Source organism: Halichoerus grypus, chromosome 1 (assembly GCF_964656455.1).
Source record: "Halichoerus grypus chromosome 1, mHalGry1.hap1.1, whole genome shotgun sequence".
In the NCBI taxonomy this organism is placed as follows: domain Eukaryota; kingdom Metazoa; phylum Chordata; class Mammalia; order Carnivora; family Phocidae; genus Halichoerus; species Halichoerus grypus.
The window spans coordinates 82756190-82773036 of record NC_135712.1 but is presented as its reverse complement, the minus strand read 5'-3'; the positions used below and the strand labels follow the sequence as shown (position 1 = coordinate 82773036).

General features: G+C 35.9%; 1 pseudogene; it reads left to right on the top strand.

The window, feature by feature from the left end:
- Positions 1-16461: 16461 nt before the first annotated feature.
- On the top strand, positions 16462-16602 carry LOC118537673 (small nucleolar RNA SNORA72; annotated as a pseudogene).
- The last annotated feature ends 245 nt before the right edge of the window (positions 16603-16847 follow it).

Sequence of the window (16847 nt, the reverse complement as noted above, 5' to 3'; positions counted from 1 at the left end):
TTCTTTTTAATCCTTGAAAAAATGTATAGTATATATAGTATAACCATATCAAATTTAACATCACAGTCCTGTGACATTCCTTGATTAGGCTAGACAACTCCAAAAGCTATGCTGGGTTGTATCAGTTTGTCCTGTTTAATTAAAGTGGAAAAGCCTACTGTGTGCTAGCCAGCACTAAGAGAATGAGTGGAGAATGAAAGGAAAAGACACAGACAGAAATACAACAGGATCATCAACTCCTGAGGACTCTATAATACAATAGAAAAGACAGATGTTGAAACAAATAATAGGAAGAGACACTGAACATTTGAATGAAGATATTTACACTCTGGCCTGGAATTATGGTAATGAGTCCTATCTTGGTCTGGAGTAAAGGAGGAAGGGTTTCTGAATCCTCTCTGTGTGCACTAATTCGTTTATTAAATCATTTAATCATTCAGCAAATATTTATTGAGAATCAAGTGCAAGAACAAAACAAAACCACAGGCCCAACAAAGCTTTATTCTAATGAAGGAAGACAGACGATTAGCAATGGATGAATGAATGAATGGATGGATGGATGGATGGATGGATGGGTTTTTCCAATTGGTCATAGCACCATGGGAAAAAGTGAATAAGGTAAATAAGATAGGGCTTGGAAGGGGGCATGGATGACAAGGACTGAGGATGCTACTTTATAAAGCGGGGAACAGCGATCTTGCTGAGACCTGAGCTGAAAAGAGAAGGTATTGAAGGGGCGAGATGCATGGGGATCTAGGAAACAGTGTTTGAGTCAGCAGGTGCAAAGGCCCAAAGGCACACTAAGGAGGCCTGTCTGGCTGGAGCAGAGTGAGCACAGAGCAGAGTGATAGAAGGTGACATCAAAGAAGTAATTGCAAAAAGTAGATGCAGGTTTAGAACATCTTCACTAGCAAGGGTCACTAACTTAATATTAAGCCATATATTTATATGATCTCCATATGTCTAAAAGGAAAATCGTCAGTGATAAAATCACAGAGAATATGATTGGAAGGTTTCGAAGGAAAAGTAAACACATTAAAATTAACATTTTAGTCCCTGACAATCTAGTCACCACTTAGAAGAGTGGGCCAAGGGACATGATTAATAAAAATCAAACGAAAAATGTGAATAAAATGTAAATCTCAAATTTCAAGAAAATCATAGTCCAGTCGATTTCTTTAATCCCTACAACAACATAATGAATTAAGTATTATTGCCCTCAATTTATATCAAAGAACTGATGTAAGTAATGTGCTCTAAATTACATACATAGTGGACAAGCCAGAATTTAATGCCAAGTCTTTTATCTCTAAATCGTGTGCATTTTTTACTCTAAAAATGCCACCTGTTTAAAGATATCACTTTTTCTTGTGGCCCTACTTTTGTAGAAATTGATTTAGGCCAGCTCTATTTGAAAGAGAGACATAAAATAGAACTATATAACTATCAGGCTGCTTCTTTTTAGAAGAGAGAAAACTAAAGATACAATATTTTTAATTGTATCTAGAAGGCAATAAGTATTTACAGTTTGATATTGTAAAAAAAAAAAAAAAAAAAAAAAGAAAGAAAAAAAGTCCCTGTATTATATTCAAAGTACCTATAAGTCCATTTGACTTGTGATATTAAAAAAAAAACAAAACGGGAACCCTAGTTGTCTAGCAATTTTCATTGTGGAGCAATTTGTACAGAACAATCTCTTTTTCGAAAGTTAAAAAACAACCCTAAAAAACCTAGCAGAATCCAACTTTCCCATTAGGTTTTTTTTTTTTAAGTCCCTAGGGATTTTTTTTAAATGTAAAGAAAAATGTTCAATAATTCTTTTCTAATATGCTGTGCTGTCCCACAGAGGATGTGGTTAGAAGGTTTCAGAGGGAAAGCGAATGCATTAAAATTAATACTGGAGGTAGATCTTACTTAATGAACTACATTTTTATAATTAATATCATTGCAAGACTAAAACATATATATGGTTAAAATTCACCTTCTGCTAAAAAAAAAAAAAAAACCACCTTGTTCTATGCGCATCTCTGATGGGGCAGGGTTGCCTCAGGGAGAAAACAGTGAAAGAAACAAAACAAAATAAAACAAAACAACAACCAAAAAAAAAACCAAACAAATAAACAAACAAAAAAAACCCTTGTATGTGTCCATTCACAACTACTATGTTATTGGTTCCTCCCTTGAAGAGTTGAAATGTCCCCTGCAGTTAAAAGACGTTCCTGTCTTTTTTATCATCCTTTGTAATCAGATAAGAAAGGGAGATCACAAGTGTCATGTCCCAGGCCTGGAGCAGTATCAGACTGAGCAAAAAGCTGCTTTCTTTGCTCTAGCTTACCATATGCATTTTCATGTCTTGAGGTTCTTTACTGCTTGAAAAATTAACACTGGTGAATCCCCTTAATTGGCCCTGACTGGTTAAACTCGGGAAAGGTGCCAATTATACAACCTTCCTGATTTCCAGGGTTTACAAAGTACACATTGTCTGAGAGACAGTCACATTTCATTTTCTGATTTACTTTTAAAGGTGTAAACCACTAATCAGTAAAACTTCTCAGAGTATTTTAGTTAAGGGATGTTTGATTCATTAAGCTGTTATGATTCAGAATGAAAAAAATTGAAAGACACATTAAGCAGGAATGGGAAGTATAGAAGAAATCCTGTCTGGGAAAAAGAAAACCCCAATTCTGGTGTCTCACTATAAAATTGGTGATGACACTGATGAAATTGAACAATTTTTTCTATAAGGGCCCCTCCAGATCTAACATTCCAAAAGATGTGCTAGCCTCTGGTAGACTTTGTGTTCAGACGTCGGGGTCTGTCATTGATCTAGGCCTTTCTCATTAAGCAATGTTGAACTGTTTTACTGAATCCCTGTTCTAGAGTTTCAGGAGAATATTCCAGATTAACTGGCAGTGCCATCTATTATAGGAAGATGCCATTATCTACCTGGAGATTTTTCTTTCATTCCAATGATTTCCTAAGATGGGTATGTGCTTCTCCCTAACTTTGGGAAGGGCAATATATAAGAATAAGGTTAACGTTGTAATGTTTTATTCCTCCAAATGTAAATATAGACCCATGTATAGCTCTATCACCTTTTTTAAAACCATATCATTATTTCAACAATTTAATTTTAACATGCATTTGGCTGCAACTTTTCCAGATAGGACAAAATTCTCAGTGTCCTATTCTCTAATATTTCCCACAAATTAACCTTACTGGAATCAACATGTACAACCCCAAGGAAGGTTTATGTTTGGCACTACTCCCTGCAACCACAGCAGTCTCAAACAAGCTTCCAACCTCCCTTGGCTTCACAATGTACCGGTACAATGAAGTCAGCCCTGCAATCCCAGGGAAACGTCAGGTTTTTGCTGTTTTCTTTTAATTGACTTTGCAGAATTGTTTATATGTTCTAAATGGATAGGTGCTTTTTTTTTCTATTCTTAATAGTTTCTCATTTTATTGTTTTGTGCTCAGAGAATATGGTTCGTATGATTTCTGCTTTCTGCAATTAGTTGAGATTTTCTTTATAGGCCAATAATACATGGTTAATTTTCTGTACTATATGTGTTTGACAAGACAGTGTATTCATTGTTTTTTGGATACAAAGTTAAGTATTAAACATGCTAATAGTGTTATTTAAAACTCTAGATCCTTTCTTGTTTTTGTCTAATTGTTCTTTCTAAGGAGCTGTCTCCCACGGTGATTGCAGACTGATTGTTTTTCCTTTGTACTTTTAACTGTTTTTGATTTATACACTTTAATGTTGTTAGATACATAATGTTCATGACTGTTATATATTATTGTGGATTTTTCCTTTTCTCAATATAAACTAGCCTTTGTCCCTTTTCACACTTTTTTTTTCTGGGACGATTTTGTCTTATGGTGCTTTAACAATACTTAAATTTTATCTTAGCATTAAGCTGATATGTATGACTTGTCTTTGATTTTATCTAATTAATTTATCCAATTAATTTATCTAAATTATTTAGATACCTCTTTTTTCTTTTTTTATTTATTTAAATTCAATTAATTAACATAGAGTGTATTATAAGTTTTAGAGGCAGAGTTCAGTGATTCATCAGTTGTATATAACTCCCAGTGCTCATTACATCACGTGCCCTCCTTAATGCGCATGACCCAGTTACCCCATTCCCCCACCCCCATCTCCTCCAGCAACCCTCAGTTTGTTTTCTGTGATAAAGAGTCTCCTGGAGCGCCTGGGTGGCTCAGATGGTTAAGCGGCTGCCTTTGGCTCAGGTCATGATCCCGGGGTCCTGGGATCGAGTCCCGCATCGGGCTCCCTGCTCCTTGGGGAGCCTGCTTCTCCCTCTGCCTCTTTCTCTCTCATGAATAAATAAATAAGATTTAAAAAAAAAAAAAAAGAGTCTCTTATGGTTAGTTAGCATTAACCTGGCATGTATGTCTTGTCCTTGGTTTTAATTTAATTAATTTATCTAATTTATCTAATTAATTTTGGATATCTCTTATTTTTTTAGATTTTATTTATTTATTAGAGAGAGAGAAATAATTCGAGAGAGAGAGAGAGCACGAGGGTGGGGGGAGGGAGAAGCAGGCTCCAAGGCAGGGCTCCAACTCTCAACCCAAGCTGAGAGTCCTTTAGTTGTAGAAATACTACTAAAAATTTACTACTACTAGAAATTTATTGTGATTACTTATATACTTGAACTTCTTCTTGCCATCATAATTTAAATTTTCTGTTTGCTTTTTGTGGATTGCATTTTTTTCTTCATGGTCTCCTTTTGTTCTATTGATTAAAGGTGGAGTAAAATTATTGTATTAACTTGGGAGTAGCAAGATTTATTTTATTGAGATTCTTATATGGTTTGAAGGTTATGCATTCTATTTCAATTTTTTCAGTTTTTACCCTTATATTTCCAACACATACATACTAAATAAATAAAATAAATGAAATCCCTTAGCAAACATTAATGATGCTATTCACCTCATCTGTTGATTTTTTTATTGTAATGTCATTTGAAAACCACTTCATTCTTCGAATCGGTAATACACACATATAGGAAAAAAATTCAAAAAGTTCTAAGAGTGATATAGTCAAATAAAAGTCTTTCTGACATCTCTATCCCCTAGCTATTCCACCATGCCAGTTCTCTTTTGGCTCTTCCTCCTGGTACTCATTTTTGTGTATCCTCTCGGAAATAGTGTGTGCATATGCAGCCTTGGAATCAGGCTTTTTTTTCTTTTTTTTAAGCACAACAGTATCACACTCCATACACTGTTATGCTTTTGTGCTTGTTTATTTTGCTTTTGTTTTTACTTAGCAATATGTTTTGGACATCTCAATGTAAATACATATGGAGCCATTTCTTTTTCTTGCTTGATTTTTGGGCTTTTCTTTAAAATTTTTTGAAGAGATAATACATTCATATTGCTCAGTTTTTTAAAATTAAGACATATAGTGAAAACTCTCTAGCTCTTATTCCCCCATTGCCCAGTTTCAAGCACCAAACCAGAAAACCACTATTTTTATTTTCTTGCAATGTTCCAGAGTTTTTCTGCACGAGTACAACACAAATGTGTATATTTTCCTCCTCCTTATTCACAAAAATAGCATAATATACACTTGCCTTTTCACTTAACAGTGTATCTGAAGAGAACTTTCAGCATCTTACCCATAGAGTTTCTCTATTTATTTTGACAATGGAAAGGTACTTCTTCATTTGAATGTACCATATTTTATTTAATCAATCTGCTATTAATGGACATTTGGTTTATTTCTCGCTTTTTGCAATTACAAGAAATGTTTCAATAAAAAGCCTTTTTCATAAATTGTTTTGTTCACTTTGCAAGTATCTCTGTGCAAGTACATCACCTATATGCAAGAATATTCGTAGGATAAACTCTCAAATGTAGAATTGTACAGTCTTTTTAAGGCATGAGTCTCCCTTGTATGGATGTACTATAATTTATTTAACCAGTTTTCCCTGATAGATATTTTGATTGTTTCCAATATTGTGCCGATCCAAAAAAGTTTGCAATTATTTTTTTTGTAGACACGCAAGTGAAATTTCATTTGCGTGCATGCACATCTAGATTTCTAGAAGTGCATCTCCTGGCTCCAGGGCATTTTATAACTTGATTTGCAGCCTAACTGTTCCAACTGGTCTTCATATAGATTATGCTGATTTTACTCTCACCAGCAACATATGGGAGCTTGTTTTCTCACACTTTCACCAAATCAAAGTGTTATCAAAGCATTCAAACTTTATTAATCTTATAGGCGAAAATATTATCTAATTGCACTTCTAGTTTGCAATTTTCTTGCCATAAGTGAGGCAGAGGGTATAGTCAAATATTTAAGAATCATTTATATCCTCTTATCCTTGCCAATTTTCCTATTGTATTTTTGTTTTTTTAAAAGAAAAGAACTCTTAATATATTGAGGATATTAGTCTTTTGTGACAAATATTTAATTTCCCAAATCTCTCCTTGTTTATTTTTGATTGATATAATAATCTCTCAGCATTCACAGATATTAATTGTACTTATTTTTAAATTCTTCTTCTGTTTGTCTTATTACTCCAGGAATGTGGGATGATCCTTGAAAATCCCTGTACACCTGCCTGCTGTGTTTTCTCTAAGCCATCCTCAGTGATTGTGGGAGAAAGATGGGATGTACTGCGGAAGCCAACTGGTATCTTGTTTTTTGAGTGTGGAGGCCTTCCAGCACTGTTGGGGGTGGAGGAGCACCTGCCTGGGGCAATACACTGCCCTTCTGGCTCCAGAGCCTTCTCACTTTCGCCTATGGGCCAGCTCAGCAGCTGCCTGTGATCAGCACAGGTGGGAGAGGGAAGGGGGAGGGACTTCCTGCAGCAACAGCGGAGTCGCCGTCTACACACTGCATGTGTGCCTAGGGACCCTTCCGTCTTGTAACCACCAACTCTGAGCTTTGCCTCCCCAAGAATTATTCCCACCTGGGTATAAGCACTCTTTTGTGTGTGTTTTGGGCCACACTTTCTGAAGGTTATTTCTCCCATGATCCGATCCTAAGTAATTCTTTTTTTGTCGGTTGTTTGGATAGTTGGTTTTAACACTTCGGAGTTCCTTGAGATTTTTAGTCTGTTATTAGCCCTCTTTCTTAATTCTCAGTACAGTTACTGATTTCTCACTCAACAACATTGTTTTGGTCATTTTGTGGCATTTTGGCTTAGGATGTTATCTTGATCTAATCTCCGCAAATTACTTTGAAAACCCAAAAGGTAGGAACACTACCTACCTTTTCAACTGCAGTTTTGCTCACTGTGAGTTTCTTGAAATCAGGCAGGATAAAATATATAACTTGGTACTTGCTTGGCATGGTGTCTGGCTTGTAAGAAGAATTTAGTAAGTTTTTATTGTATGATGAAATAAGGAAGGAAGAAAAGAAAGAAAACAAGAAAGGAATTTTAAGAATTATTTCTATCAGGGTCAATTCAACATGTTTTTATTCAATATATCGCTACATGCCAGGCACCACTAGGCACAAATGTTATAGAAATGAATAAAACACTCTCCTCGCCCTTCTGAAACATGTGTGTGTATGGAAGAGAAGGAGAGAAAAGATCAGAAGCATGCTTCCTAAAGTCCAAGAGTTAATATCCTAAGAAAAAAAAAACTAATAGAAGTACATGGCAGCTAAGTCTTCAGGCTTTAGAGGAGAGCAAAGAAGGTAATTACTAGTAGAATAACTTGGACTAATAGAGAAGCCTATTTCAAGGTGACTAAAACCAGAGATGGAGGAGAAGTAGAAGTCTAGGGGCGCCTGGCTGCCTCAGTCGGTAGAGTGTGTGACTCTTGATCTTGGGGTTGTAAGTTCAAGCCCCACTTGGGAAGTAGAGATTACTTAAAAATAAAATCTTAAAAAAAAAGAGTAGAAGTCTAGACCACATGTTTTCTTATATGCCCACAAAAGGTTTTGCAGATGTATCCAACTCCTCCATATATTCACAGTCATAAAAATGAGCAATCACTGCACATTTTTAAAAGATGGCCTAAAAGTAGTCACTTGGAAGTACAGATGACAGATAAACTATCACATGAAAAGAAATCATTTCAGATATTAAAATAAGTTATCTTTTGAACTTAGTTAACTTTCAAGTAAATTTGGCTTTTCGAATTCATTGGGCTTGTGCTTTTAGGTAGCATACCAATGCATTGAAGTGACGCTGGGAAAGTGGCTCAACGTTAGCAAGAGAGAGGTTTGCTTCTTTGGTGGGTGTTCCTCTCTGCAAAACCTAATAGCTCACTTCTGCTCTCCAGAATGAATAGCCGAGAGTGAACAGCTCCACTAGGTTGGCCTGATACAAAGAACAGGGGCAGGAACCCCACAGCCAGGAGAGACATGGGGGGAAAGGCAGGCAGCAAGGAGGCCAAAGGAAGAGAGATCTCTGCTCCCATCTGAGGCTGACCCTATGATCTAAAAGGTGACAATGCACTAAACTTGTTTTCCAATATCCTCTGAATTTCACCTTTTTGCATTCCACGGCATGTAAGATTGGGCTTTTTCTGAAAGAATGTTTTCCAATATCCTCTGAATTTCACCTTTTTGCATTCCACGGCATGTAAGATTGGGCTTTTTCTGATAAATAAGCACATCTTCCAGGTACTGTAGAGCCCAGTCGTGAGGTGCCATTGCAGAGTTCTCCAGCATGTGCCCATCTTTCTTCAGGACGGCGTGAGGTGATAATAGGCACTCTCAGTAGGTAATGGTCAAGAGGACCAGCACTGGAGACAAATGCCCTGGAAGCGATAATCAAGTTGCTTGGCCTCCTCTTGCCTCAGTTTCCTCACTTGTAACATGAAGCTTATGATGGTAATTAGCTCTTATGGTTGTGGTCAGGATTAAATAAGATTGTATTCATAAACCATCAGCATGGTTCTTGGCACGCAACAAACGTTTGAAGTTGCTGTCTTTTCATTACAATTAATTTCTTCATACCACCTAGCTGCAATACTTTAAACTGGTCATTCTTAAAAGTGTGGTCTGGGGATCCCAGAAGGTTCCGAAACCCTCTTAGAAGGTCTACAAGATCCAAACAATTTTTGCATAAATGTTATTTTCATTACGGCAATAAATGCCTGATTTTATTTGCCTTTTTACTCTCGTCCTTTCATGAATGTACAGTGGAGTTTCATAGCATGTGATACCACAGTAGATAAAATGTGGAAGCATATGAAAATCTAGCCATCTACTGTGAAGTCAGATATTAAAGAGACTTGAAAAATGTGGAACAGTGTAAATCTGCTCACTAAATGTCTTTACTTTAGAAAAATATAGTACTTTTTTCATAAAAATACATTAACATTCAAGGGATTTATTATTATTTTAAGTTAATTAATTCACATATATTTTCCAAATTTCTGTTTTAATTTCTATTACAATAAATATAAATATATAGAACTCACATAAATAAAAGCTCTTTGGATTCCTTAATAATTTTTAGGAGTGTATCAAGGGGTCCTGAGAGCAAAATGTTTCAGACCTGTTGCCTTAAATCACACAGGTAATCATTAGGATAATTACTTTTTTCTCTATTTATAATGATTTTTAATCTTTTTTTTATTATTTATGAAGGGAATAGGGAGATTTAGAGCATAAAAATAACTAAAGGGAAGAATTAGATATCCTATAATTAAACCGTTCAGTGATAGCCATTATTAATATTTTGGCACATATCCCTCTGGTATTTAGTCCATTCACATCTCATGCACATAGAATTAAAATGGGATGATATGGTACATAATATTTTGAAACATTTTTCTTTTACTTAAAATACATCATATCATCTATCCATATCATTAACTGCTCTACAATAGCCTTTCTGAGGACTGCATTATCATTTACTTCATCAAGCTCCTATTTTTGAACATTTGTTGCTTATATTTTTTCATATTATAAACAATGTCATAGGATGTTAAAGGATGTAATGAACACCCTTTTTATACATACTTGATTATTTCTTAGAATATATTCCTAGAAGTAGAATTGATGTGTTAAGGATATGTCTATTTTTAAAACAATATGTTGCCAAATTGCTCTTCAGAAATGTGCCCAAGCCCATATTTTAGCAGTTTACATTAGACACTCTTGTTATTAACCATTATTTCATATCTTTGCCAATCTGATAGCTTGAAAGTGGTATTTCATTGTTATGATTTACATTTCTTTGATTACTAATATGTTTGACTACTTTTTCATATGTATCTTGGCTTTTTATATTTCACTTTCTGTAAAATGCCTCTTAGTATAATGAATTTTTATTGAATTGGTGAAGCTTCCAAAAATTGCTCACTTCTCTCAAGTGTTAGTTTCTATACTGGCAACATTGGCTTGTAAGACACAAGCGATGACATAGCTAATACAGTTTTTATATATTTATAAATATCAATTTATACCTTATTGGGTAAATTCAGTTGCTGCAAATTCTCCCCACTATGTTTTATCTTTATGAAAATGTGAATTTTAATGAAAGAGGTAACAATCATCCCTATGATCTAACAAGTAGGACTACTTTATTTTCTTTCTAAGATTTTATTTATTTATTTGGGGAGGAGGTGCAGAGGGAGAGACTCTCAAGCAGACTCGGAGCTGAATGTGGAGCCTGATGCAAGGCTCAATCTCACAACTCTGAGATCATGACCTGAGCTGAAACCAAGAGTCAGATGCTTAACTGACTGAGCCACCCAGGTGCCCCTAACAAGTAGGACTACTTTAAATGGAACTGTGTAAATTTCAAAATGCTATTCAAAAGTAAGGTGGTATTATGGTTTCAATGTTTTGGTCACAACTAGTTTACAAAGCCTATTGAGATAATATCCCAGACAGGTAAAATTCTCAAGAACACTATTGAGAGGAGGAGCCAGACTTCAGTGGCACTGGAAAGAGAGATCTAAGGATGGAAATGGCAGTTCCATAAGGATAGGATAGGGAAGGATAGGATAGGATGAGATGATAGGATAGGATAGGATAGGATAGGATAGGATAGGATAGAGCCACCAGAGAACCTGAAAAACAATGGTACAGGAGGGTACTAGATGGGCGTGGGCTGAAACAGCATAACCATCAGGCAATGGGCCAGTCTGAAGTTGGGCTGGAAGAGCAACATAATTCTAGTATTTCTGTCCTCTTCTTCCTTCTCTCTTTCATCCCTTCCCATCCATCATCTGGGGCTAAAGTAAGTGAGATAAGACCTATGGGAAAGATGCTGGAAAGAGCTAAGCAGAGCAACAGTCCTCAGGTAGGATCTCAGTGCAGTCACAGACTCCACCAGGAAGAGAAACCCATGCTGATTGTACGGCTTAGTCCACACAACAGGAGCAGAAGACTTTCTATAGGTCCAGGCTCACATCTCACCAAGTCAATAGCAGCAAGCTCCTAAATCTTCCCAGTGCTCATTAAGAAGGGCTAAGGAAGCAGTTTAAACCAAGGCTGTATCTGAGAGGAACTTCGGAATGGACAGGCCAACTGAATACCAGTCACTTCTAATGGCTTCTAATGCCACTAATCTCATTCTGCCCCTGAAACTCCAAGCAGAACACTGCACACAGTGAGGCCTGTGGATATTTGCCAAATGAAAAAATAAGTAAATAAGTGGGTGGACGAAATTTGTAAAACTCATGAGACTAACAAATGATCAGTATTCTTAAAATTTGTTGTTCATTCTTCAAAATAAAGATTTTTTTAACTAAAAATAATGGGAAAAATAAAATCTTTACCCCCATGTATGTCAATGGTCATTGCCTCTATTGAAAGTTTCCTATCCGGAATCCTAATAAATATTTAAGCCGTTCCGATCTACCTTGCCAGTTGGTACTTAGGGAGACTTAAGCACTGGATTACAAGAATGGTTGCTTCGGAAGCTTTGAAGTCTACTGTTTTAGGCTGTGTGATCACAGGAATGTCTCATCCACTTCCCTTTCTCCTTTATTTTCTAATCTTTTGTTAAAGAAAAGTAGCTATAAACACGCCAACCTGTGTTGCTATAATGATTTTCTTAGTTAACACTGTAGTTAAGGTTACATACAGACTTTGACTGTAATCCCCCTTCTTCACCAGTTCCCAAGGTTTTGGACACATCCCTTCAGCCTAAAGCTTTCCAGTCTTTGTTCCTCATTCAGATAAACTTTAAACTTGGTCTGTTCAGCTGCTTCTGAGAAGAGAGAAAACAAGAAGTGTAATGTTTTATCCATGAGCGTTAGAAAGTCTAACTTTAAAAAGTTGACATATTCATCACAATTACTCGTTACTTGGGAAAGACATCATCATCCAGGGAATTATCACAGAATCAAAAGACCAGGAGAGAAGAATCAGATGATGTCTAAAAGCCAATGTGGCTCTTTTGACCGAACCTACTCAGATATCTTCACAATTTCAAAATGTCTGAAAAGCAGCCTATTTTTTTTATTATTATGTTATGTTAATCACCATACATTACATCATTAGTTTTTGATGTAGTGTTCCATGATTCATTATTTGCGTATAACACCCAGTGCTCCATGCAGAATGTGCCCTCTTTAATACCCATCACCAGGCTAACCCATCCCCCCACCCCCCTCCCCTCTAGAACCCTCAGTTTGTTTTTCAGAGTCCATCGTCTCTCATGGTTCATCTCCCCCTCCGATTTCCCCCCCTTCATTCTTCCCCTCCTGCTATCTTCTTCTTCTTCTTTTTTTTTTTTAACATATAATGTATTATTTGTTTCAGAGGTACAGGTCTGTGATTCAACAGTTGAAAAGCAGCCTACTGATAAGTGGATATCCCATATGCTAGAATTATCAACTCAAAGGATGAATACTTTTAAATGTGAGCTTTTTTAATGTACTTCAGGGTAACTTTTGTGCACAGACAATACTATTCAGTGGTTTACTTTGGTATAAAAGTTAATATAGGGGTGCCTGGGTGGCTCAGTCAGTTAAGTGTCTGACTTCGGCTCAGGTCATGATTCTGGGGTCCTGGGATTGAGCCCGGCATCGGGCTCCCTGCTCAGCGCTCTCTCTTTCTCTCTCAATCTGTGCACTCTCTCTCTCTCTCAAGTAAATAAATAAAATCTTTAAAAAAATAAAAATTAATATTCAGTTCATTATGATTACAAAATCAAAACTTCCTTACTCTTTTAAATTTACCCCACAAATCTTATACGCCTAACACATTTAAGCAAACATTTTTAAAGACCTTCTATTAATATTTGACCCATTAACAGATTTAAATGCCTTAAAATATTCTTAGCTGTTTTTATAAGTTCAATATATTCACTTTTCCTTTAAATATATTTTCTGACTTCATAAACTCTTCAAAAGTGTTTAAGGAAATCATGCAAATGTCATAAATCAAACATAAAATTTTAAGTCTAAACAAATAATGCAATCCCCCATGTAAAATTTGAATCATATATCTGGCATTTACTCTAAGAAGCCAAATTCTCTTAAACAAATTATAAGTGCTTAAAATACCAAACATGTATAGATTTCTTCATGCAAAAATAATAATACTATGGGTTTGATTTTTATAAACAGTATGTATTGAATCCTGTATTGAGGGGGGACTTAAAAGTTGCTTATTTGCTAATAAATAATTATGTGATCCCAAGCAAATTTGGAGTGTACCTCCTCAGGCCTATGCCTTTTGGTCACTACCACAAAATCCAGAATTAATGTTAACTTCTTAATGTAGAGAAACCTAGCCATTCTGGGTAACCTTCTAATTGGGCCTTGTCCAAGAAGGTCTTATCTTTCTCATCCCAAAAGTCCTATCAAGCTTAACAACAAAAATCCAGTGGCCTCTGAGTATCTGGTATCATTACTAATGCTCGTTCCTCCTCTAGAATGCAAAAGTAAAGTAAGGTTTTTTTTCTAAATAACACTTATTTTCCTTTCAGGTTAACTAGGTGTTAAGTCTCCTCAGGATAAAGATCATAATTTTTGCTCTCTTTTTAACTCCACACTTGCAATGATCTCTAACAGTGTTTCTGCTGGTTTGTGTGGACCCAGAAATCATGCTTGTCTCCTACATGGTTTGTCTTTTGAGAACAGGTGTAGTAAATTAAAGGTAGGTGCAAATTTTTTGTTACTCATCCCTGTTGGAGCTCTAAGCCACCAACTGAGAAGTCAGACTTCCTTGAAGCCGTTATAAAGTGAGGAAGCTCAAGGCCAGTGAAGAAATCATTTGTAGGTGCTAGCCGACAGTCACCACCAGTACCAGATATTTGAATGAATCATCGTGGACATACAGCTCAGTTAAGACTTCAGATGACTCTAGTTGGTATCTGACTGCAACTGTATGAAAGACCCCAAACAAGAGCCATCCAGCTGAGCACAGTCGATCCCCAGAAATATGAGAACTAATAATACATTATTTTTTGTAAGCCAGTCTGGTGTGGAATGATTTTTACTAGGCAGCAATAGATAACTGGCATTGAAGATAATCATGACTATGGTTCTAAACCTGAGCCTTCGGCGTTACTTGAGCTTAGTTGTTGAAATGCATTCCAGTCTTATAGTATACTCAGAGAAACTTTTGACAGCCAACAGCATTTGGCAAGTCTGTACCTCTGTTCATAGCATACAGATAGTTGAAATCTTCTTTTTTTCTTAATTTTTGTCTTTTTTTCTTTTTCTTTTTCTTTATCTCTTTCTCTTCCTTCCTTTTTCTTCTCTCTTTATTCTTTTTTTTCATTTTTTTCCTCTCTTTTCCCTTCAGCTTCTCTTTCTTATTCTGTATCTCATTCTTCTCCTTACATTATTCAGCACTCCCTCACAGAGCTAGTTCTAAAAACTATATTTTTAAAATAGGCAGCATTAACTCTAGCATTAGCACTGTAACCAGCATGAATTGAGAACATACTAAATGCCAGCATTATCTTCTTTATTTAATTCTCATTACAACTTCATGAAGTAGGTGTAATTAATATTTCCATGTTATAGGGAGAAACTGACGCTTAACTATCACCTGAAATCCTTAAGCCCAAGCATTCCACAGAGCCATCATGGCATCTTGGGTCTTATGGTATGAGTGACAGCTCATGGTCTACATCCACCTGGCCTTCAAAGTTCTAAGGGTTCTCTTTTCCTAAGTGTGCATTTACTATTTTAAAAGAATTAACTAAAGATCAATTCACAGTGAATCCAATAGACTCAAGTGTTCACTTGTAATTTCCCCCATCCCTAAATGCATACATTTAGAAGCTGTTAGAATCCTTTCACTGGTTCCCTAACATGTGGAGTAAAAGCCATTATGGTAAACAGGGCCAAGTGGAAGCTCCTGCAACTGCACCCCATCTCCTGGCTAAGATAGTAAATTAGAAGTAATGCAACATCCGTGGAGGAATTGAAGAGATTCGTGCCACCATAAATGACTCTTAGAAGGTAAGGGTCAAGAGAATGAAAAAAAAAGTCACAGACTAGAAGAAAATATCACAAAAAAGATATCTGATAAGGGACTATTACCTAAAATATACAAAGAACTTTTAAAATTCAACAACTAAAAAACCAAACAACTCAATTAAATCATGGGCAAAAACCTGAAAAGACATTTTACCAAAAAAGATATGGAGATGGCAAATAAGCATATGAAAAGATGCCCAACATCGTATGTCATTAAGGAATTGAAATAAAACAAGATATCACTTACACCTATCAGAATGGCAAAAATCAAAAACACTGACAATACCAAATGCTGGCAAGGATGTGGAGCAACAGAAGTTCTCATTCACTGCTGGTAGGAATGCAAATTAATACAGCCACTTTGGAAGACAGTTTGACAGTTTCTTACAAAACTAAACATATCTTAACTTACCACGCAGCAATAGTACTCCTTGGTAATTACCAAAATGGATTGTAAACTTAACATTCATTTATAGACACTTTATTCATAGTTGCCAAAACTTGGAAGCAACCAAGATGTTCTTCAATAGGTGAAAGGATAAACAAACTATGGTAAACCCAAACTATGAAATATTAATCAGTGCTAAAAAGAAATAAGTTGTCAAGCCATAAAAAGACATGGAAAAATCATAAATGGATGTTACTAAGGGAAAGAGAACAATATGGAAAAGGCTACATTCTATATTATTCCAATTATAGGACATTCTGGAAAAGACAAAACTATGAAGACAGTAAAAATATTAATGGTTACCAGTGCCAGCAGGGAGGGAGGGTTGGATAGGCTGAGCACAGAGAATTTTTAGGGCACTGAAACTAATCTGTATGGTACCACAATAGTAAATAATATGTCATCCTACATTATCAAAACCTATAAAATGTTCACAATGAGTGAATCCTAATGTAAACTATGGGCTTTGTATAATAATGTGCCAATGTAGATTCATTGATTATAACAAAAGTACCACTCTGGTGGGGGATGTTGATAATGGGGTAGGCTGTGCATGTGTAGGGGCAGGAGGTGTATAGGTAGGACACCTCCATATTGTCTGCTTAATTTTGCTGTGAACCTAAAACTGCTCTTAAACAGTCTTTTCAAAGATTTTTTTAAAGCAGGGGAACATTTGCTATATTAAGATCATACATGTGTCTCCAGACCTAGTTCTTTCTCTAGGTCTGGTTTTATAAAGACTGGTGGTAAACCAAGTCTGATTAATATGATATATTTTATGTAGGAAATGTCTGGGACTCTAGATATTTGATCAACCACAAGAAATGACAGCACAGATAATGTAATAACTTTTGCAGATAACCTTTGCTAATTTGATGATTACCAGTTGTCATTAAGTGAATAGTAAAACTGTTGTGTTCAGAAACACACAAACAAAAAAGGCAGGGGAGGTCAGCCTTTTCACGTCCCCAAGAAATTAATCTGTTTGGCCCATGCA